Source organism: Chlorocebus sabaeus, chromosome 8 (genome assembly GCF_047675955.1).
Source record: "Chlorocebus sabaeus isolate Y175 chromosome 8, mChlSab1.0.hap1, whole genome shotgun sequence".
Lineage (NCBI taxonomy): Eukaryota > Metazoa > Chordata > Mammalia > Primates > Cercopithecidae > Chlorocebus > Chlorocebus sabaeus.
Genome location: NC_132911.1, coordinates 119,361,688 through 119,387,162, shown reverse-complemented (window position 1 = coordinate 119,387,162; position 25,475 = coordinate 119,361,688). Strand labels below are relative to the sequence as shown.

Here is a 25,475-nt window from a genome sequence, read left to right as displayed (position 1 = left end):
CCGTGTGGTCCCCAAAGTGGGAAAACAGCACAGGACTGCCTTTGGCTTTGAAGAGTTTGCAAATACAGGCTTCAAACTTTTTTCCCTTAAAGGCCCAGCTGGGCTCTGGAGAAGGCGGGTGTCGCATCCCTTGGTGCACCCGCCTCAGAGCGGCTCAGGACAGCTTGGCCGAGGGGTCTGTGCCCTGTCCGTACCATGTGGCAGGGCCTTGAAGCCCGGGCGCTTCCTTAGGGACTGAGGAAGGGGCAGACTTCCTCTGCGATGCGGTTGATGCGCCATGTGTCGCTTGGGTCAGGGGACACTGGCCTGTGATTAAATGCCTGACAGCGGTGGGACATCCAGGCGGAGAGACGCTTTGCTTTCTGTCTAGTTCCTGTTTGGGATCTAGAGAAACGCATCTTTGAAAGGCCAAGGCAAACATCGCTGTCCCTCCAAATAACTCCAGGATTATAGGACCCCATGAATAATTTGAGGGTGAGGCGGCGGTGGGAGCTGTTTGAAGTGCAAAGCTGTTTTTGTGGCTGGGAAAGCTTTTTTGTTAGTACCTGTCTGAGATGGTGGTGTTTCCCCCTTCCCCAGGGAAGTCAGTAACTGTTTTATGGCCCCAGGACTCTAAAGCAATTTAAGTTAGAGGGTGAGAAGGACTGGTGGGTTTCAGAGGGAATCTTGGACTTATTAAATTTTAGGACGGGCTTTACTTCCCTCTATCTTTTTAGGCCTCATATTTGATGCTTTGAAAGTTTTTTGAGTAAGCCATGGATCTTAATGGTGAATCTAAATTATGATAGAATATTCATTCTTATCCCATTTTGGAAAATCACGGCTAGAGTTTAAGCGAGGTAAGTGAGAAGCTCAGCGGAGAAGTTAAATCTGAGACAAGTTAGGCCTATTCATTGAACTTTTGTAGATTCACTGAACTTTTGTAAACACACCAGGTGAACAGGAAAGGGTCTGGGAGAGATAATAAGTACAAAAAGAAAAATACAGATAGGGCCTGAGACAAAATTACAAAGAAATGATAACTCCGGGCCTGGTTGTTGGCTAAAACTTGATTGTTCAAAGCAAAAATAAAATAGGAACCTTCCAACAATTCTTCAAAGTCCTCCAGCTCTGAAGCTAAAACCTATGGATCTTGCTGGCATCATGTTACTTTCCTGCTGGTTTTAGAAAAAGTTGATCATTTAGGAAAGGCTGCCAGAGTTAAAAATGCAAGGGACAGCAAAGGAAAGTCGTGCGGGCAGCCAGTTCTTGACGTGGACAAAATGAGAATGAAAGTTTCTGAAGTCACTGTTGTGAAGTTTTACATGCCGCTCATTTGCTTAGAAGGCTCTCTCAGATATTCCACCAGTTAACGTATAAAAGCAAACAGAATCTAAAATCGTGTGGGCTTTTTTTTTTTCTCTTTCCCCAAGTATGCCAGGGTTGTGAATAAATACAGGGTTTGTATGGGAAGATGAAGCGTTTCCTGTAAGTTATGATGCTGACAGGACAGTCTGGAAATGATACCAACATTTTGAGGATTTTTTTTTTTTTTTTTTTACCTTTAAGTGAAAGTTTATTAATGATGTGCTTAATCTTAACAAGTCAAACATATTCTTAGAGTTTCTCTCTCCTTGGATTTCATAACTTCCTTTTAAAGCTACACCTTTGGATAAAAACATCTCTAGATTCAATTTAATATATAGGGCTAGCTAGTAACATCCTAAAGTTTGACGATTATTTCTGGATGTTAATAATGTGAAAATAAAACTCCTGAGGGGGAAATGGAGTCTTAATGCCAACATTATAACTTGATTTCTCTAAATGTGAGGCCTTCTGAAGCTTCATCAGTGCTCTGTTGGCAAAGTGTTATTTACCACCGGCGAGCTGATGTTTATGGCTTCCTGCTATGTATGTTATATGTTAGGATATATATGTGTATACTGCTTTTACATACATAATAGCTAGTCTAACACTTTTCAAATAAGTGGTGGAAAGTAGCAAGTTATTAACACAATGCTTGTCACTCCTTTGAATTCTAGATGCTGTGAGGGTCTGTGCTACTATTTAGGTTTTGTCCTTTGTCTATTAAAGATAACATTGAAGGTAAGGAGAAAAGTGTCATAATAGCTGTGAAGTCTCAACTGAATTTAGAACTTAGCATTTCGATGACTAATATTTTAAATGATTTTATAACATTTTCTGCATACGTGTTTGAAAACCAGTTTAGGATCCGAATCAGTGTGCTAATCCTAAATGAGTTACACATACTACTACCATATTTTCAGTATTATTTAAGTCACCTACCACTCCTGAGTTTATTCTGATTTACATCATACAGGTCTCTTCCTATACGGAAATCTTTATTCATAAGGAAAACCTTTAAAACAGGGAAATGCATGCGTCTGTGGAAAAGCAGCTTTTACGGTTAAGTATTTCAGTGACGGTACTATTATCACTACTATTATTAGATGTATATGTGTATGTGTGTACAGATATACAACCTACAATATGTGATTAATGATCTGTACATTTTTATGAAGAAAGCAACCAAAGAGTGTATGTTTTTTATAAACTCTTGTCTTACCTTCTTTGTTGTAAATAAACATTACCGAAAGTTTTCAGAGGACTTGCAGCAAATTGTTTTTGAACTGGAACTTTATTTCAAATTTGAAATTGGAATAAATACTGATAACTGACCTTTAAACGTTTTTCATAACACAAATATTTTAAAATAATTATATTTTAACTTCAGTTCTTTTGATAGCAACGATAATGTAACAACACTGTGCTATTGTGTGTAAAACAAAATAGACTTTAAGAAAGTTAGGGGCAGGTGTCTATAATTGATTTAAAGGAATGATTATTTTTGTAATAAGTGATGAACTTAAAATAAAATGACTGGCTTACATTAAAACATATTCTTATTAAGATTTCTCTGGTGTGTAAAATGAAGCCATTCATTCAACAGGCTGACAGCTTTCCACTTGGTATTTGCCTTTCCTTAATTTAGTTTCCGCAGGACAGCTAGTGTGGTAGTCTGCATCTGTTTTTAGCAGGCAGAGAAAACTATAAACTCAGACAGTTCTGTCCCAAATATTGCAGCTCACAAGTTACAATCAATTTGATAAAAACAGGCAAGTTTTATGGGCTCGTATTTTGTTGTTCATCCTTGCTAGGTCAAGCTTTCAGGTAATAGGTTTCTTTTTCTCCCTCTTTTGCTGATGATAACTGCTAATACCATTGATAACTAATTCTGAGTCTTGTGTACTCATTTATCATCCTTATTTACCATTTGTTGAAGTTTTGGGAAATTAATGACAGCATACGTGGACTTGGTTTTACTGTGATGGCTTCTCTGTGAAAGTGACATTTATCTTTTGTTATTATACAGAAATAAGTAAATTCTTTGTTACTATCATAGTTATGATTTATGGAATTTTTGAGTCTCCCTTAGATATACTATAAAGATGCTCTTCTAGCCTTTGCCAAGTAGACATTTAATCTAATTGTTTAAGAGTACTTGTCGTGTGTGGAAAAGACTAACATACTTTGCAATTATTTACATTAAAAAATTACGTAGAGGTTTGTTTTAGTGTAATTTTAAAAATAATTTGTCTCTGGAAAGCTGTAACCAGTGGATTAAAGTAAATATGGTAAAATACCAAATCTTGTTTTATACCATTGTTCAATAGTAAACAGTGCTGCAAAGGATATAACCACTTTTCAAAATTTATCCTCCGATGTAAGTAGGGCCAAAGTCATTTGTTTGTATAAAATATTCTATTAATGATATATGACCATTATAAATAATATCTTCAATTTTATTATTATGATCACTTTTTGAGCTGTCACAGTGCTCAGTGTTTCTCCTGTTCCTGAGAACTGAATTTGGCCTTTAGTTTGGTTTTCTGATGGACATAATAATGTAGAAGTTGACTTTGGTTAGAAAGGGATCTTTGAGCTTCAGGAATCTCTGAAGTTGCAGTAGGATCTACAGGTGAAAACCATTTTATTGTTAAGCATTAGTTAGGTGAGGAAACTCGACTGGTCCCTGCAGCATATAGCAGCTATTATTGTAGCGGTTTACTTTTTGCTGTCCCACTTTTTTTTTTTTTTTTCCTTTTCCAAGAGCACAAATCCAAAAAATAGCAAAAATAAAGGTGAAATTATCTATGTACTTCAAATTTGGAGCATCATTTGAAATCATTTTCTGATTCCAAGTTATAACTGAAACACAAACATAACATTAAGACACCCCGAAGAAGACATTAAGGATACACTTGTCGTTCTTAAGTGTGTTTCACTAAAAATAATAACAGAAAACTTTTAATTTTTAAAATGTTTCTAGCTTTTAAAAACCTGCAGTAAATACTTTACAAGTGGCTAGACACCTTCCCTGGTGGTTTAGTTTATACAAGCAGGAAACTTTCTCTCCTACTCTTTCTCTCTCTCTTTCTTGTTTTCTTTAAACCAACTGACGTAATGCCAAACTTTGCTTTAAAAGAACAGACAGAAGTAATTGGTAGCTTTTAACTTTTAATAATGTTCTGGATTGGTTTTAGTGGCCAAAATGCCATTTAAAAAAAAAAAAAAAAGTTCAAGTAAGAACGGGCTTGTGGCCTGAGGAAGAAAGGCTCTGTTGATGCAGTTATTTTTATTCTTGTTTTTCAATCTGTTATTAAAAATCTTTCCTGCTGAGCACTGCTGGATTTCTCCAATTGCTCTTTGTGATGGCTGGTGCATTTCAGGTTACCGTAACTTAAACAGTTTTTGGGTTTTGGGGAGAGTGGGTATTTGCGTTGCATTATTTCTTTCTTATTTGGAAAAAAAAAAACCCATTTGTTTTTGTTTCAATGGAGATTAATTAATTAAGGTTATCAATGGCCACAGGTCAAAGAATATGTTTATATAAAGAATGTGACACCTGTTAGCAAGAGCCTAAAATGTGGAAGTTTAAATGTGGCATTAATCATTTTTATGTGCAGAGGAAGGAAAATAGATGAAACTTTACAAAAATGCATTTTTAGATTGAAAACATTAATTTTAAGGGTCAGTGCGTTTCTACAGGCCGCTCTTTTTTTCTTACAATTTTAGATGATTTTTTTAACCCTATTTATCAAACAGTATTTATAGTTTCCTTTTTTTAAAAAATATAAATAGTCATGTCTTTCTTTCTGACTTTGCACAGGCAAACAACTTTCACTAGTTAAGAGACATCTTGGTGATGTTGATTGACATCAGGGCAACTTCAGAAGCTGGCAAGTAGGAAAATATTTTTAGGGGGCAAAAAGATTTGTGCTAGTGTTCCCTTCCTTGGGGAAAGACACGCCACCCAGAAATGGGGCCCTCTGCCCCATTCGGTGGGTCACAACTAAGTACTGTCTCAACTTTTCTTTGGTGAATTGTTCCTGAGGTTTAAATCTTATGGTTACTTGTCGTGGACTTTGCTTTTAACCCAAATTGTTCCTGATAGATTTTTTTTTTTCCTTCCTTACCTAGAGCACATTTAAGGAATAATATATATAGTGAAAATTGTCACACAAGGAAGAGTTTAGTCTTTAAGGCATTTATGACTATAAAAAGCATTCCGCATATTTGGGGTATTGAAGTGTTCTCTGCTTAGAAATCTGACAGTTTTGATTTACTTGATATGCTTCTCAGTTTTTCTTACGAGAGTTACAGACTCTAGTTCAAATCATAGGCATTCCTCTTTTGCTCATGGCTCCTTTAAAGATGTGTTTGGAAAAACTCAAGGAACTTAACGTATATGTTGTTCACATCAGCATAGTGAAAGTTTCTTGGAGTAAATCTAGATTCATTTTATTACAAAGTTTTCAAATATATATTTCATGTTATGGCTGCATCTGTTAATAAATTTTTACTTAATGAATATTGTTTGTTACTACAAAACTGAGGGAAAAGCAATCAAGTTTAACAAGAAGGAAAGAAGGCAAAGGGAGGTGTTTAGAGTTGTAGTCCCTTAATATCAGCAGATTGTTTACTGGTAAGTGGTGGGGAGGGGTTGGTGGGAGGCTTTGTGGAAGATGATACCAAAAAAAAAAAAAATTCCATCAATTGCGCATATGCTCCCCTCCCCTTAAGGTTTACTTAAACAATATGTTTCGGTTTTGCCTCAAACCATTCTGCACTACTTCTGCTCCAAGAATCCACCACTATCTTGGTTCCCGAGAGATTAAGGATGACATTTTCTGTCATATAATGAACAGCAGTATTATTTGAACAAAGGTAACACATTTTGATTTGAGTAATTTTTTAGTAGCTAGTCATAGAATACCTATAATATGAGAGGAGTTCTAGCAGTGTAATTGCCTGCAAATGTTTGAAGTACTCACGATAGCTTTGCTGTGTTTGAATTATTGCCATTATATGTGCATGCTATTATAGGTGTGTTTTATATATGGAATGTATGTAGACAGATAATACTCAGACACATTTTGATGGTGGAATTTAGAATGCTAACTATTAACTCTGTACTTGAAACGTGAATCTTTTAAGGAGTTAACATGACCTACATTGTGAAGTCTAAAAGTTTGAAATGAGTATGGAGTTTAAACATAATGAATCAATTGTTATCATAATACTTATATCTGCTCTGAATTTACTAAGGAATTTTTTTAAATGAAAAAAATTATAAATCAAAATGCCACCTTTCAGCGCATTTTAAGAAATGCTTCTGAGATCATTTTTTAAGTCTCATTTCTGTTGAGAGGAGCAGTTAAGGGACCAGACTGTTTGTGAGTATATCATTTTATGGGCTACCACTTTATAGTTTACAATTCTATCATCTCAAAACGTTATGTGGAAATAATATGGAACATGTAAAGACTCTGTACTATGACCCAATGCGTTTTTCCCTAGGGTGATGGATTCTGTGCGTCACCCAAATGTGATGCTATTTGCCAGGCTTGTAATACTGGTTTTGAGGGTTGCTCTATGTCCTATTTCATCAAGCAACACAATATAACAACTTTGGTATCTAGGGTAATTGACACAGTCAAAATAGGCTCTGGAAAATATTCCATATACTTTTAAGTAAGTCAGAAGTTAATGTACATATTAAATTTATTTAACATGAATAAACAGATGATTTATTGTTAGCTATTTGTCTTCTATACTAGATAGTGTTAGAAGGAAATATATGAGTATTTATAGTTTATGTTCCATTTCTTTTTTTTCTTTTTGAGGGAAGCATGGTTCTCTTGTTTGCATTAATAATAGCCTTATCTGTTAATTACTTTGTATTCATGATAGTGAGTAGTATAGTATCATAAAAAATAGTAAACATATTTATATTATCTGCTGTATATGTCCCCAAGCTTGAAAAAAAGCATTAATATTATTAGTTATTAAATTGAGTATTATAGTAACCAGGAATGAATCCAGTACTGTATAAGACAATAGATATGACATCAACTGCTATTTAAACACTAAAAATACCTTAGCTGTAGAAAAAGAAAGATCAAAAGGATTTCAGAGCTGTTTTTACTTGTAGAATTTGGACAGAATGTATAAAGCTTACAAATCAATAAACATTAATAATATAACATGTGCTTCCTGATTAGATTCTACAATACAATGTGGATTGCTATTTCAGTTTCTCTATGTATCATATGGAAGATCAGATATGTTTATAAATAGTGTAAAAATATATGGCAGAAGTTAGTTTGTGGAATCTAATTTCTCTATTACATGATACACTACATGTACAAAGGGATCAAGCGTTACTAATCTAGTTTTAGCTTTTTCTCTCTGAGCTATGCACAAGTGCAACATATGAATTTGTGGCTTCATATTAACTAAGTGCGTACATGTACGTGCAGGATAGCTATAATCTCACTTGCATAGAATGTTTTTACATTACAGGCACTACATGGAATTTTAACATATTACATATTTTTTGAAATGACTTTAGTCTTTGTAATGCCCATTTTAATTACTTAATGCATCCCAACACCTATTTGAGGGTTAATTTAATTGTAATTTTGGTTCTGAAATGAGACCATGATAGACAAAACAAATTAAAAACCAAATTCTGCTTGTGCCTACTTTGTGATGTCATTATCTGCATATCATCTTTAGCTTTGCAAGATGTGGAAATAAATACATCAGCCCATTTTCTCTCAATCCTATTAAGTAGCGAAAGTTTTGTATTTGTTTTTGCTTTGCTTTTTGATGCCAAGTTAAGACAGGTCATATATATATTAATTTTAATCAAGGCCCATATTACTAAATTTTTCAATACATATTCATCTCTTTGTTGTATGATTAATAATTTTTTCTCAATTATTTTTTGATATACCTTTGAGAGCTTTTAAAATGATACGTTTTGCCTGTATTCGGCTGCTGAATTTTTGTATGAGTAATTATATTTAAATTATAAATTAAAAAATACGAATGATGTTAAGCTGTCTTTAAATTAATATTGGAAGTATACCTTTTTAGAAGATTATTGCAGAATTTCCTCCTCAGTTCTGCAAACTTACGGAAGTTTTAGAAAATAATTTATCTTCAAGTGGTTAGTGTAAGCAGTTACACATTCAAGGATTGAAAAATTTGAAATACTATTTTCTGTAACTTATAAACAAACACTAAGAGATGTTTCTCCTTTGTATTTATAATGCATTTGAATTACATTCTTTGGATGTATGATGTGGTAAATTACTGTAAGAAACCCACTGTCATCTAAACCTCAATTATAATAAACTATTTTACTCTATCCCATCACTGCTTAGTCCGTTTTTAAAGTCCCGTGTTTAAGAAAACTTGTGCTTTTGAAGGAATGCCCTAATTATTTATAACACATTTTACTTTTTCTTTTTACTTTAATAAGCTTTAAGAAAGCTGTCAGTAAGACGATTTTAGGTCATTAGTAAAAATAATAATGTACACATTTTATGTGTAAATATGTGTACACGATCTTGCATCTTCACTGTGTCTAACATTCAGCTTTTTAGTGTTACGCATATTTGTATTTAGTGTTACACATATTTGTGTGGATTTAATGTTACGTATATTTATATTTAGTGTTACATGTATTTGTGTACATTTATGTACATCATGTACTTTTTACTCCCAGAATAATTCAGTATATCACTGTTAGCACGTAATTATGCACATACATGTTCTTCTCACTCTCTGAACAATTCAGTGTGTCCTTGGCAATACTAACATTTTAAAAATGAGAGCAATAATGATTAGAGCTGGAGAACTGGGGGTAGATATTAGTGTTAGCAGGTTTCCCTCCTTTTAATTTTTCCCATTTTCAGTTCCTTCTTTAAAAGAGAGATGTATATATATCTGAACAGAAGGGGGACTAGGATACTGTATAATCCATGATAACATAAGGAATGGTTGCTGCATATGGCTTTATTTATATATCTCTGGCATAGAAAACTTTGACCCCTTCGCCTGTTGTACTTGGGAATTTTAGATAAACCCCATTGGGGTCACACTCATCAGTTCCGGCTTTGCGTGACAAAAAGCATTCTCTAGCTTCTGGTGCGCTACTGTGCTGTTTTCCTTCAGGAGTGGAAGGTCCTGTTAGTTCATTTGGCATTTGGAAGCACAACTAGATTTCTTCCGTTTTGAAAATCCTCTGAATGGTTTTCAGAAGAGTAAGCAGAGATCATAGGCTGCGTGATGTCGTTGATTTTAGGATGCTAAAGAAAATTATGCTGAGATCAAGCATGCTTCCTCTGGTCTATTCTGCCCTGCTTGGTCATCACTTTTTTCTTTTTTTCAACCTCCTACCCCTCTTCCCTCCACACTGTTTGGGGTCTAATATTTTGGTTTCTGGAGTAAGGATTTACCTTCTCAGTGGAAAAATGTGTAAGCTGCAGGATTTTTACTTACCTTTCTGTATAACTTTTCCATTTTGGGGGCAGTGTCTAAGAAGAGGAAGAAGCTTACATACTTTATTTTATTTTATTTTATTGTTTGCTATTGAGTAGGAGTTTGCTATTCCATTTCTATGAGGAAATGCATTGCATGGAATTAAATAAAGTTGTATAGTTTTGAAACAATTACAAGCACCAACTGTGACATAGTTCTGGCTTAAAAAAAAAGTCAATTTTAGTTATGCAATACTTCCACCAAACTCTCTATTCCAAGTTTATAAATATGAATTTGACCATTTGACCATGGATGATGCTTGAAAGTCATGTTTTCTGGATTTAGGGCAGAAGAATACTTAAAAGATTCTCAATATCATTATGTTTTAGATTCCCAAGAAGTAGAATGCCAAGTATCATGTTATCAACTCTTTGAGGTCTACAGTAAGGAGTTTACTTGTTTCTGGTAGCTTATAAATTCAGTAACATCAGTCACAGGCTGCTTAACATATTTATGCGTTGAGCTAGTGTAGTTCAATAAATGATTGTATTTCCATCAAGTTTAGGGAGTAACGCAAACTGGAATAGTAGCCATCTATTAAGGATAGTTCTGAGGTTTGGAATTTGTAACTGATTTTTAGGAGCTACGACATGAATATCATAGCAGGTAGAAATACTCAGAGTGATCACCTTTTATGAAAGTTAGTTCTATCTTTCATGTCTAGGAAAATATAACTGTGAATGTTTGCTCTTTGTATGTTTTGTCTCCAAGCAGAGGAAACTGACAGTTTTATGTTGTAAGTGCCGAAAGTTGTTTTTGGCTAAGCAGTTCCAGAGTTAATCACTGGGATGTTAACTTGAATTTTTGTCTTTAAAAAGTTTTAGATTTTTAAAACGAAATATGCTTCCATTATTTCCAAACTGACACCTTGTGTTCTGGATTAGTTTTTAGAGAAATGTTTCCCAAATTCTCTTGGATTACTTGAAGTCCATTGATTGTGAAATACTTGGTTTAGTTTTTTTCTTTTAAAGCTTATCAGAAAGTAGAGGAAGTACTTTATCTTTTTGGGGTTTTCTTATTCTAGAAACCTTGTTATTGCCTATAAAACGCAAATGATTTTTGCACTTATTTTGTATTATTTTCTCTTGTGTTGTTTTTTCAGAAACATTTTGATGCATCAGAAATTGAGATATCAGTGATTTCAGTTCTCCTGTCACACCTTTTCATGATAAGATATTTTGGTCATTTCTAAAGAGTAGTTAGAGTGAAATCCTTTCATAAGTCATTTTCACTTCAAAAAAACAGTGATGTTGGAAAATCATATAGTATTGTTGTGGTTAGTTGAAAACTATGAATGATGTAAAATAATATAACATTTGATTGTTTCTCATTTAGACATGATGCATTTTATATCTCAAAATTTGATGGGAGGAAAAAGAAAAAAAAGAACTCACAACTTTTACCAGGTTTGAAACTAGCTTAAGATAGTTCTGTGGAATTCTCCAAAAGTGATAAAAAAAATTTAAAATACTGCCCAGACACAGGGTTAAAATTAAATCTGTATGTAGAGTGGATACTTTAATCTGACATATTTTAATGTAAAGACGTTTTAGAATAAAGAAAGCTTTCTCTGGTTTTGTCGGCTGTTTTTGTTTTTCGACCGCTTTGCCTGAGATGATCGGCATTCTTAAATTATAATTATGTATAAAGACAAATAAGCTGCTACTGTAAACAAGTAACAGCTCTGCACATACATCTTGAATACTATTAGAAAACATTTTCATTAGAGGAATAAATGCATTAGGCCCTAAGTAAATTTCAGATACCAAACTGCAAATTTTGTATCTCTAATACATTACCCATACTAGGCCCTGGAAAGTGGAATTGGTTCTGAGAGAGCTCATTATTTCTATTGCTAGTAGAGTGTATTTAACAATATTTTGGTGTCTCCACTGGTAGAAATGTGGACATTTCAACTAGCCACCCCCTTGTTTGGTTCCTGTGATGTCAGGCAAACGTTTTGCCAAAATGTTTGGTCCGATGTAATCACATCGGTGTTGTGTAATTAAGATAATGTGCTGATTTTGAATCTTGCTAACGTGTTATTTTGAAAGTGTAATTTAAAAAATTTGCCCATTTGGAATACAATAGAAGAGGCAGGATGATGTTTTTAGATTTAATTCAAAGCCTCTATGTACAGATAAATTATGAAAAGTTCAATAGCTCTTTTAATCTTTTCCTAATGTGGGAGAATGTAGGGGATTCTTTTCATAAACACCATTGTAAAAATAATTGATAACTCTTTTTTTTGGCAAAAGATCATGTACATATATATTAAGTGACTTTCTGAGCTAACAGAATGTACATTTTATTTCATTAGGTTACATTAATGAAACCATGCGCAAAAACATATAAACAGAAGAATAAATGAAATCGCCCCTCTGAAGTCAGATGTAGGGTAAATGGTGTAGTCTCTGAGGTGACTCGCTTAGTTCTGTGATTTCACTATAAGAGCTGGCCCCCATCTATTCTGCTTTGGACATATTGTGCCAAAGTGTACAGTGTTCAGCTTCCCATAAAAGGAAAAAATAAGGGTTTAGGCTTAAGAGTATTTTAACATTCTGTTATGGAGAAATAGACCCTGGCCAAGGAAACACTTCTTTTCTCAATGGTGGAACTTTCTTCAGCTGGTCAGTCTAAAATCTGCCGTTCAAGTTTGGTTTTACTTCTTTGTTTTTCTTGACTTCAGGTATATCAGAGTGACCACTGGGTCATGTTTTATTCTGAGTGACAGAAAGGACTTGAACTACTATCCATTCTAGCATGATCTTATTTTATAAACAAAAAAACTGAACATAAAGGTGACCTCCCCCTACTTGGTTAAAGGACTGAACTAGAACTTGGGTGTGTTCACCATCCTCATTCATATGTCAAACACTAGATGATTTTGATGTTTGCTGAGGAAATCTGCTCACTAGTTAAGATTCATTAATCTTTATTTTTCCTTTTGCACATGGATATGAGAATAGAATTAAAATGTCATTTATTAGGATGCAGTGAGAAATTGATCATAATGAATCAGTTGATCTATTCACATGATTTCTTTATCAATACTTTAGATTGATGGGCATCAAATGTTTAGAAGCTGTCACAGAAAGTTAAAGAATTACTGCGAAAAATCTAGGCTTAATGCTTTTTTCAAACACCTTAGCAATAGAAATGTTGGGTTCATTTAGATAAAATCTAAATGGTACTGAAAACTGGTTATGAAATTGGTCATTAATAAGAAGCTAAGTTTGTATTACTCTTTTCCTTTAGCTTAAAGCAGCTTTAACATTTATCTATATAGAGAGTAATATTTTTAAAAATAGTCCATTTGAATTAAGGATATTTTTATCTTCCATGAAATGGATGTTTCTTTATTCATAACGCCATAGTTCCCTTGGCAGGTTGAAAAACTGTAGACAGCATCTGTGAGATTAGGCTTGAAATGTGCAATTAGTTATTAAAATCTGGCTGGAAAAACCGTAAGTGGTGTTTTACATAAACTCCTCAGCATTTATAAAAAACTAATGAAAGAAAAATAAAAGGACCTCATTTATTTTAAATACTTTCCTTGTGAATCCTGTCTTTTGAATGATCAATTTCAACTTCAAATGTAGTGAAAATAATTTAAAGTGTACATTTAATGCCTCTATTTTTCTTTTAGAATTTCTCAACTTTCCATTTTTAGCCATGCCTCCACCATACAACATGGATGCAATTTATGTTTATTGATTACAGTTAAGCTAATTTTAATCATTTACTTTGTTGGAGTGGAAATACACGAATAATTCTCTGTCTTCTTAGACTTCTGAGGTATTTTACTTAAATCCCTTGTTTCTTGTCTTCCAGACCTAATAGTTATATTGTATAGTCCAAAGGGTGAATGCCTGCATAAGTGAAATTCACACATTACAACCCCAATGCTATTGTCATTTTCACCTCTGGATTTTAAAGAATTGTGGTAAATATTTCTTTAAAATCATGCAGAAAGATGTTGAACCTAAGACAGCCCCAAGCTCTTTCAGAGCATAGCTCCAGAAATGTCTATGAAATGCTGGAAGAGGTGGAGGAGGAGGAGGTGTGTCAGGCCCTGGAAACGCCTGGGCTGGTCCAGGGTCTGTATTTGAACCCGTTCAGTTCATCCTGAGTCGCAGGGTGAAGAAGACATTGTACTTTCATTTGCATGGGTTTTCCTCTCTGTCTCTTAGCCAGAGGGCAACCTTGTCTTTTTTGTTTTTGTTTTTGTTTCTTTAATGTTTCTTTTAAGTGAAAAGCCTTTTTTATAAATAGCTTGTAAATAGTTATTCCTTTAAATGAAACAGTTTGCTGGTGGAAAATAATCTTACTCATTCCATCAGATATAATCAATTAAATCAGAAAATTATAGAATGATGTTTAACATTAAAAAGCAATTTTAAAATGGGTTAAGGAACTATTTTGACTATTATGCTGGTCATCCCACGTAAAATTTCTTTCTTGGTGTGGTGAGCGTACTATATGAAGAAAGGCTGAAAACTTCCATTATTATTACATAATCATCTAGTTTTTTTCCTTCTCGTCCTGTGGCTATTATCTCTATATAGCAAAGTTTATTTTTCACCCAGACTGTGAATTATAATTTGTCATTCATTGTATACCTTATAGAACCAGAGGAAACCCTATCAGTGCTTATGAGCCCTAGTTTTTCTTAATGATTTTGTTAATGTTATTTATTTTTTACATAATTCTCCCCCTGTATGTAAAATATCTCGTTTTCTTCTTTGACTTTGAGAGATTGGAACCTTTTCATGTACTCTTGGCATTGCAGATCAAAATAAGGCAACAGAGTTCTTATTCTGGGCTTTGTTTATCAGAAAGCACTGTTTTTTAGTTGGTTTTTGTAACAGGTGATATCCAGAAAGGTTTAAATAAGATGAGTTGCTATGTTTTAATGTTTATTTCCACCTCTTAAGGGATTTACCTTCCTGATAAATCAGTATACACTTAACTGTATTGAAAATGCCCTGAATCACAGCTATGCTCATGTAGTCACCTACTTTGGAAAACTCCTTTTCAGACATTCTTTAAACTATTTTATAATTATTCTCATGAGGCATATTTGTGAACACAGACTATTGTGGATATTTTATAGAAGCTAGTTAAATAGCATTATCTTCTGGTATTTGGATTATAATCCAGTTGTAGACTGATTATGGACCATTCTTGGAATCTAGGAAGAGTCCAAATGCAATTCTATAGCTTATACATGGCTAATGAAGCTGAGAGATAGATTAGGTTTTAAGCAAGGGATGGATTTTAGGTAACAACAAGTATTGAATATGGCTCCTTTGAAAGTTTAGAACAAGACAAGGTAAAACAAAACAAACAGCTACTTTTTATTTATTTCCAGATGGATTTCAACTTGCAAGTGACATGGTAAAGTCAAAACGTTGCTTGTTGAGATTTATTAATTAGAATGCTTTTAAGTTGGATACGGAGTTTGTTCTGTTTCAGATAAAAGAGAAACCTACTCAGACATAAAAATAAAAATAACCTCAGAGTGGAGAAAATATTGAATGCCCGAATCTGGGTTTCATTTCATGTGAATCTCCATTTCTCAACTAAGCGATATCTGCCAAGGCTCCTCTGTTTGTTGACATTGCTGTATTGAAGTCGCCAGTAGCCTCATGGAAGCCAGGCCCCAATGGTCTTTCCATCTGACTGCATCTCTCAGATGAATTGGATGCTGCCAGCCATTCTCTTGAGTATCTCTTCTGACTTGGCTTCCAGGCACTGCATCTCTGCCACACTTGTTCTAGTCTGTCATTGAATGTTCTCTTAATCTATGCAGTTTTCTTGGAGGGTTTTATGCTTTTAGCTTTTTATCCAAATGAAATAACTTCTGAGCCTTCACCTCTAGACCTAACTTGGTTCTGAGTTCCAATATGGAACTCAGCCTCCATAAGTAGTTGCTTTTAAACTTGTTTATCATCATTAACTTGGCATTCAGGACCCTTCAGTTTGCCCCCAATTTACCAGTTCCATCTGTACTACATCATGTGTCTATCCTTACTGTAGTGCTTTCCAGTCCTAGAACATTATCACACTGACTTCTGTTCATATTCTTCCCTCTTTATGAAATGCCTTCTACGCAGCCGTAACTACAGGGATTCCACCTGTTCCACGGTATGTTTGCTTCTATATTCTTCCTGACACTTTCTACCTCTGCTCATTTAGGTTAAAACATCCTCGCCTTGTGCCCCCATTTCTGTGTGGCTTTAGCATAGCTCACACCAGGAGCTACTGGGCATCACGAACCTGAGGAGAGTGAGAGCATACCTAATTCATTTTTGTTCCCTTTACAAATGACTTGGATGCAGTAGTTCTCAAAAGTGTTGCATTAAATAGGAACATAGGGGAAGAACACTTTGGCCGGCAACATAGACTTTCAGGTACTAAGAAAGTTGTGAAATTGGTTTGTGAGGTTTCAGCAGAAAATAAATATTACCTGGTATTGCATAAGTTATATATGTTTCTTGATGTTTGCCCTAATGTATCGTTCCTAAGGTAGGATATAGGATACCACTGGTTGCAACGTAGTATGTTGTATTTTGCAGTGTGCTTTCAAATCCTGCCTTTTATCGATTAATGTCATTTAGCGAAGTGGAACAGTGCCAGTGAAACTAAGGCAAAGGGGAAGCCTGAATTCATTTGAAAAATATAGGAAAAGGAGAACACAAGCAGCCTTGTACTTTACTGATATTATATGTGAGACACCATGAACTCATCAGAGATGCAAGATGATAAATGATGTGTCCTTAACTGAGGATAACAGCGTTAGGCTCTAAGGTCATGAGTCAGAAATGTGCCTTTTTAACGTCCATGTTTTGAATATTCTCAGGCCCAAAGGTTGTGTTGTGATGTTTGAGGACAATGGCTTATGTCTTGGCTTCAGGATGAAAGTTACTTGTAAGTGGGTCCAATGCTTGCATGCTGAGGGGGCAAGGGTGATTTAGACTCAGGAGACGTAACATGAATATTGATGAGTAGGGTTAGGAGCTGAGCACAACCATAGGTAATGTTGCTTTAAGATGCCCAGGTTTATGGCAGCAAGAGGATATTGTATTCCTCTTTGCTCAGATATTTTTAATATTCATGTTTCCCTGAGTGATAGCCAATCAAGTGATAACTGAATAATAGCTGCTGAGACGTTTTTCATGTTGGAACAACAATGCCTCTGAGATTTCTTTGAATGTTTGATTTTTACTAATCACTTTTAATTTTGTCTTAAAAGCCTGGGAACAATTTTGAAGTTTAAGAATTTCCTTTTTTTTAACTTAAAAAATTATTTTATCTGAGAATTGGGAAGTCCCTTTGATTTAACATTTAACTCTGTTAAGCACCTAAATATTACCTTAAACAGCTCTGGAAAATTAAGCCCTGCTATTATTGTGCATTCCCAAATCTGTATGGACATGGGACCATGAAGGAGAAATCAAGGAGATCTATTTAATGAATTTCTTTGCTTCTAGGACAGTTCATTACTTGTAGGACTTGCACTTATCTATCCCTTCTTTAAAAACAAAACATTCCAAAGCTTCCTAGAAACCTTAGCTAACTGCATTATACCAACATGCTTTTCTGATGTCACCTTAAGTCTGTAAGCAACTTTACAAATCCTTTGAAAGAGATAGTTGGATTTTTAAAAGTAGTATCTGCTTTGATTTTGCAAATTAAGCGACAGTAGAAACAGTTTCACTGGATTTTTAAAAGTAATATCTGCTTGGATTTTGCAAATTAAGTGACAGTAGAAACAGTTTCACTGTAGAGTACACGCTAGTTAATAAGTAGGGGTTTTTAAAATCCTCTGTACTTTTCCACAACTGAAAGGGTGCATACTTTTGGTTGAAAGTGAGTAGGCGAAATTTAGACCTGCTGTTCTGGTAGCCTTAGTGGCCATTTCATAATCCCTGATATGATTGTCCAGCTCTCCTGTTTGCTAAATGCAGAAATAGAGGAAGGAAATGGATGTTTTGGCTCCATTAAAATGTTCCTTATCAGACTGTATGTAGGAGTGGATGCTGTTGAAGATGCCTCTATTGCCAGCTGCACAGCATGTGTGCTGGGCTAGTTTCCTGGCTGCTAAAGCTGCATGGTGCCCTTTAATGATGGGAAGGAGGACATTATTAAATGTGTTGGGCTTAGTGTTTTCACTTGTGAACATCAGGGAGCAGAGGGCATGCAAACTTTGCCCAAAGGCTGGACACGGTTTGCATAGAAATGAGCTGCGTGTAGTAATAACTGACTTGGTAGATGTGCAGCTAAGCACTGATTACTAAATAAAAGTGAGCGCAACCACAGGCCATAGGTGAGCTAGGTTGGCCGGGGAAAGGCTGCGTTTCAAGAGGTTCGTCTTCCATTGGGGCCGCCTTAAAATGCTGATCCTGGTTCATATTGGTTGAGCAGTCTGCTGTGTATTGTCTTCACTTGAGGTAGAAAGTGCTGTCATGTTCATTTTATAGAATGGAGAGAACTGGGTCTCAGGAAAGTATAATGAATTGCCTAGGCTACAACAGGTAGCAAGTAGCAGAGTCAGGATTTCAGTCCAGGCAGCCTGGCCCTGAAGAGCTGAGGTTCCCTCTACTTTGTTTCTTATCTGGTGGGTGAACAAGATTTGAGTTGCTCTGTCTTCCAAGGTAGTATTATAATAGTATTTCAAAGACTAGATGACTTTTTAATGTTAACACTGTTCCAATTTGCTTTCTCCTTAGGCCCTAATTCATTGTCAGAGAGATAAGGCCGTCACCTTTATATATGAGACATTTAAACAAATGTTTTTTGTAATAATTCAGGAAACATCCAACCAGTATTCTTTCTGTAGCGATATCTGCTGTCTCTGGTTAAAAAAAGAACTCTATTAGTTTAAGTAACTGTCTCTTCTTGGCTCCATTACAGTAAAAAGTCTGTGATCAGCACCCTCTTGTAAGGGGAAGTTGTTGAATGACAGGGATGTGGTACTGTCCTGATAATCCTATGGCTTTGTATTTCTTAGTGTATTTATACTCCTGGGTAACTACCCCTGCTTCACATAGGGTCTTGACAGCTTTGAATCTGAGGTGGCTTATGTGTGTTACAAACACATACACACAAAAGAAAGCGTGGTTTGGGTTAGAGTTAAAACAGTATACTTGCATCAGTTATTATCCAGTGTGTCGGTTAGATTTTTAAGTAATTTATATTTTATGAAAGAGCTTTAAAGACTCAGTGTGCTTTAATGGATAGTGTAGCCAGAGAAATAAAAATAGTAGTAATAATAATGATAATAAAGGACATTTTCTTTAAAAATGTTTTCCTTTTATTTTTAAGAAGAAAAAAAAAATCAGAACTGCAGATCAGGAACAGAAATAGCGTTCCATTTTCTTTTCACGGATTCTGGAGCAACTACGGTGAGAGTGAGTTGGCTGAGTCTGGGAAAGAGGCTGCTGTCTGCGGCCCTGCCTAGGCGGCAGCGGCGACACGACAGGAGCTGCGTGTGTGTCGCTGGCGTTCGCTCTCTCAGGAGCCCCGGGCCTGAGGCCGCCACCACGCGTGCTCGGCGCCCGGGCTGTGGGCGTGTTATCGCAGGAAGTCCTGCGGAAGCAGTTGTGTGCGCCCGTTCCCTCCGGTTACCTCGCTCATCCTCGGCTGCTGCGCGGTGCCTGCAGCCTCCCTCTTATCCTCCCTCTCCCAGCGCTGCCTGCTCTGCCAGCTGCGTGGAGGCCGCCTCCTGCCCGCCTCTCCCCACTCCCTCTGCCCTGTCGCGTCGCATCCCCTGGCCAGCCTGCCCTTCTCCCCACTTCCCAACTTGGCTTCCTTTCTCCATAAACTCTCTTCCCTCTTGTCTTGTCTTTTGCTTCCTCTTTGCTGCCGCCCCTCCTTTATTTGACGCTCTAATTTCCTCTTGCCAGATCCCAAATTGGGTTCATCAGCAGTTACTCATCCTTAAATCTTATTATTCACCTGTGATCATTGGGCGAACTGTAAGAGGCATGAGATTAATGCAAAAAAGAGAGTTCCTTACTGTGGGAGGAGATCTCTGGCTATCAAAAAGTCTTTTTTTTTTTTTTTTTAAGTCACATATTAAAATTAAGCACTAATGTAAATATGAAAAAATTTAAAATGATGGCATAGATTATTGATGAGTCCAGGAATAAGGCAAAGAAGGACAGCCTGAAAAAATAACCTCAAGTGAATATAACAAAATTGCCCATTTTTTATTGAGATAACTAAAACTGAGATAAAGTACAAGCTTTGTAATTAATAAAAATGTATTATTAGTCTTTAAATTAGTCATGTACTTTCTCATACAGAGTTTTCAAGGAGCTGCTTAAAGTGTTTCTGATACTTGGAAGTATATTTACTTACATAAACATTCTTGAGTAGATGGAAGTGTGTGTCTCATGCATTCTCAATCAGAAACTATAAAGAAAGTCATATTCAGTAAATCAAAATTTACCTTATAATGTAATAGTTTTACAAGCACATGAAGCCTTTTGGAGTGGCTAAGGCTATATATGTATATAAGGCTACTATATTTTTAGCATTCTGGAAACTGAGGCCTTTGTATTTTTCTTAAATTATGAACTTTTAAGACAGTTGCTATACGTGGATCCCTATCAAGTTTTTGCCTTCTTTACATCATCAAGCTTCTTTTTAAATTAACTCTTGTTAAGGGCATGCTTTTTATACCCTCTGTATTAATTTCCTTTTCTAGAAGTCTATATTAGTAAGGCCATATCAGGAAAATTAGTATTTTTAGTAGAGCTGTTCTGAAATGTTTCCACAAGAGATATTTTGCGATAACTGAGCTATATTGTTTCATGGAATTTGTATCCAACTGCTTCATTTTTGCCTTGAGATTTCCAGTGTGCCTAATATCAGGTAAAGAAAATAGTTGATATATAACTGGATGTGAGGTGGCCATTTTAAATTGTAGGTGACAGGATTTATCTCTGGACCCCTTCATTAACTTTAAAATATATTTTTTTTAAAATGGGGAAGTTTAGAGTCTTCTTTTTAATTTGCAACACTTCAACTTCTAGTATTGCTTTCTGTAGGGGAGAATTTTTCAGTTGACAACATGAGTTGATTTCATAAGTTATAGTAGTTAAAATTAGAGATGCTTTATTACAAAAAAATCCCTTTAATGTATGATTTAGTACGGCAACTCTTTTTACAGTAATGTGTTTAAAAGAAAACCATGACCTCATGATAAAAATAATACTAAACCAATTATTAGTAACTACTGTTTGCCATCAAACATCTAAGCTAAATAATTACATTATTAGAAGAAAGGTACTGAACGCACAGCACCAGAAACTGTGCTTTAATATTCAAATAATAAAGACTTTAGGTCCACCATATATTTTTCTCATGGCTGGAGGAGCCAGTCCTAGAGTATGGGGGGCATACTTATTATTATAGTTGTCATAAATGTGGATCACAGTATTTTCTAAACTTTTTGTTTTATTTTGCATTTTTCTATAACGAGCACTTTGACCTCTTTTCGAGTTTATTTGTTCTCCAGAAACGCACAATACAAATTAAAAGAAAGTTCAGTCATCACAGTGCCTTTTGGGACACGCGACTGTCTGGAATAGACTCATGTCCAGCTATGGTTAGAAGTCCCATAGGTTGTAGCTATGTTTTCCTTTTTGTGATGTGGCTCTGTTGGAATAAAACCAGTCTTAAAGTAATTCTGTAATTTCTCTAGAGTGCAGTCTTCTCACCCATAGGCTGTGAGTAATAGTACCTGGGCACAGGTTTTGGGAGAAGAATCAGTTTAGATAAGATGTGTAAAACAGGTTTGGTGAATGTAAAACGACTGAGTATTTATTTCTATCAATAATGATAATGATTGTTCTGTTTCTAATCTTTGTAATTTCTGTATATCATTAACTATGGGAGTGCTTAGGCTATTCAAAATAGTATTTCTAAGGCCTTATTTTATTTTTAATTTTAACAATTATATTTAGGATATTTACGGAGAGGAACAAACTGAGCATTCTAGCCGTCAGCTATTGTAGAAAAGAATGGCATTATATTATCCCAAAAGGTTAGCTCAGTGTCATACCTTGGTAGAATACATGCCTTAAATTCAAAAGCTCTGTTATGTTTGAATTTCACTTCTATAAGCTTTGGTATTCAGTAGTGCCGAGTTCAAGGTCTAAATTGGAAATACTTGCAAGAAGTATTTTTGCATTTTTTTTTCACATTGTACATCTTTGCCTTAATGACCTTTTACGGGCCTTTAATGATATGTGCCATCTTTTTTTTGTAATATTTGTATTGGCACCTGATTTTAATATGGGATTTAAAAAATATGACATTTTGATATCCAGAGATTTCCTCTTATAGTAACTTTTTTGCGTTAATTTTATGACATTTTTCCTCTTCTCCAAAATGAGCACACAATTCCTCCTCAAAACTAATGACTGTCTTATTTTTCAATAGGTTGTTTTAATTTTGAATATATCAGGACCTTTCTTGAGGAGCAGCATTTTAGAGATAATGTTTTGTGGTTCTCGCTGGATATTTTAGAAGTTTTATTTTGATTACGTGGGATATGTCCTACATGATCATAAGCACTTCGTTAATAAAAATGGTTTGTTATTACTGAGATCACCCAGGTTTTCAGCAGGAGAATAATAAATAGAAGTTGTGTGATTCCATAGTCACTGTAGGGTGTACTCTATAGCAGAGTGATTCTGAGTTATAACCACATATCCTAAATTTCAAGCTAAGTGTGTGTATGTATGTGTGTATATATACATATATACATATGCAAGCATACCTCGTTTTATTACACTTTCATTTATTACACTCCGTAGATGTTACCTTTTTTATAAATAAAGGTTTGTGGCAACCCTGCGTCAGGCAAATCTGTCATCACCGTTTTTTCAAAAATATGTGTTTACCTTATGTCTCTTTTGTCACATTTGGAAAATTCGTGCTATATTTCAGACCTTTTCATTGTTATTATATTATATCTGATATGGTGGTCTGTGATCTTTGATGTCACTATTGTAATTGTTTTGGGGAGCCATGAATGGTGCCCACGTAAGATGGCAAACTTAATTGATAAATGTGTTTGTTTTGAGTGCTCCACTGTCTGGCTGTTCCCTTGTCTCTCTGGGGCTCGTTGGTCCTCCCTATTCCATGAGATGCAATGATTTTGAAATTCAGCCTATTAATAACCGTACAGTGGCCTCTAAGTGTTCAAGTGAAAAGAAGGGTTTCATATCTCTCACTTTAAATCGAAAGCTAGAAATGATTAAGCTTAGTGAGGAAGGCATGCTGAAAAAGAGAGAAGCCAAAAACTAGGCCTCTTGTGCCACATGGCCAGGTTGTGAATGCAAAGAAAAAGTGCTTGAAGGAAATTAAAAATGCCACTCGGTTGAGCACACACATGATAAGAAAGCAAAAACAGCCTTATTGCTGATATGGAGAAAGTTTTAGTGGTTGGAGAGAAGATGAAGCCAGCCATGACATTCCCTTCGGGCACAGCCTAATCCAGAGCAAGGCCCTCTGTTTGATTCGGTGAAAGCTGAGAGAGATAAAGAAGTTGCAGAAGAAAAGTTTGAAGCCAGCAGAGGTTGGTTCATGGGTTTTAAAGAGATATGTCATATCCATAACATAAAAGTACAAGGTGAAGCAGCAAGTGATGATGAAGAAGCTGTAGCACATTATCCAGAAGATCTAGTTAAGATCAATGATGAAGGTGGCTACACTAAACAACAGATTTTCAGTGGAGACAAAACAGCTTTCTGTTGGAAGAAGATGCCATCTAGGGGTTTCATAGCTAGAGGAGAATAGGCAATGCCTGGATTGAAAACTTCAAAGGACAGGCTGACTAGTTAGGGGCTAATGCAGCTGATGACTTGAAGTAGAATCTGTTGCTGATTTAGCATTCCAAAGATTCTGGAACCCTTAATCATTATGGTAAATCTACTCTGTGGGGCTGTGCTCTATAAAAGGAACAGCAAAGCCTGAAGGATAGCACATTTGTTTACAGTATGGTTTACTGAATATTTGAAGTGCACTTTTGAGACCTACTACTTGGAAAAAGATTCTTTTAAAAGTATTACTGCTCACTGACAGTGCACGCAGTCACCCCAGAAGCTCTGATGGAGATGTACAAAGAGATGAATGTTGTGTTCATGCCTGCTAACACAGCGTCCCTTCTGCAGTCCTTGGATCAAGGAGAAATTTCAAAATTCAAGTCATTATTTAAGACATACATTTCATGAAGCTATAACTGCCATAGTGATTCTTCTGGTGGATCTGGACAAAGTGAGTTGAAAACTTTCTGGAAAGGACACATCATTCGAGATACCATTAAGAACATTCGTGATTCATGGGAGGTTGTCAAAACATCAGCATTAGCAAAAGTTTGGAAGAAGTTGATTCCGACTCTCATGGATGACTTGGAAGGCTTCAAGACATTAGTGGAGGAAGTGCAGATGTGGTAGAAATAGCAAGAGAACTAGAATTAGAAGTGGAGCCTGAAGATATGACTGAATTACTGCCATCTCCTGATAAAACTGGAATGGATGAGGTGTTGCTTTTTCTTAAAGATGAGCAAAGAAAGTGGTTTCCTGAGATGGAAGCTACTCCTGGTGGGGATGCTGTGAGCATTGTCGAAATGACAAAGGATTTAGAATATTCCATCAACTTAGTTGATAAAGCAGCAGCAGTGTTGGAGATGACTGACTCCAGTTTTAAAGGAAATTCTACCGTGGGTAAAATGCTATCAAATGGCATTGCATGCTACAAACAAATCATTCATGAAAAGAAGAGTCAGTTGATGTGGGAAGCTTCATTGTTGCCTTGTTTTAAGAAATTGCCATAGATACCCCCACCTTCAGCAAAAACCTCCACTGAGCAGCCATCAACGATGAGGCAAGACCAGCAAAAAGACTACAAATTGCTCAAGACTCAGATGATTGTTAGTATTTTTTAGCATTAAAGAATGTTTTTAACTAAGTGCATTTTTTTAGACATAATACTATCACCCACTTAATAGACCATTGTATAATGTAAATGTAGCTTTTATATGTACTGGGAAACCAAAATATTCATGTGATTTGCTTTATTGCAATATTAACTTTATTGTAGTGGTCTGGAACTGAATCTATAGTATCTCTGAGGTGTGCCTGTATATATATATATATATTTTTTTTTTCACGAAGTAAGCATGCTTTCAGTATCAGAGATAAAAACATTAATGAAATATGTCTTTTTAGGGAATAATAAAAATGATTAAAATTACTAATGTTTTTGCTGGGGTTAGGTTATCAAAGCATTTTTTTTTTAGCACTGACACAGTCATTCATATTTTCTAGGAGAAATTACCATGCACCTTTGGAGTTATTTTTTATTTGATAGAAAAGATGTCCCTAACTGAGAGTACTAATTCTAAATTTTTGTTGACAGGTGCTGCTATTGAATTGTATTTGGATTATAAAATTCACAAGTTTCATAACTGGAAGCTTACAGAGTGCATTGATGAGATGATTAGAATTACTCTTTTGGTTATGTAAGTTTTTAAATAATGGAAGAAGTTCTAGAAATCATAC

At 35.4% G+C, this 25,475-nt stretch overlaps 1 protein-coding gene across 6 annotated transcripts in view; it reads left to right on the top strand.

The window, feature by feature from the left end:
- TRPS1 (transcriptional repressor GATA binding 1) overlaps positions 1 to 25,475 on the top strand; it is a 260,386-nt gene that overhangs the window by 1,811 nt on the left and 233,100 nt on the right. The window contains exon 1 of one of the 6 annotated variants that reach the window (XM_073018320.1): positions 1 to 25,435. The exons of the other annotated variants lie outside the window; for them this stretch is intronic. The gene's annotated coding sequence lies outside the window, so the exon portion shown is untranslated. The remainder of the gene's footprint in view (positions 25,436 to 25,475) is intronic. 6 annotated transcript variants of the gene reach the window in all.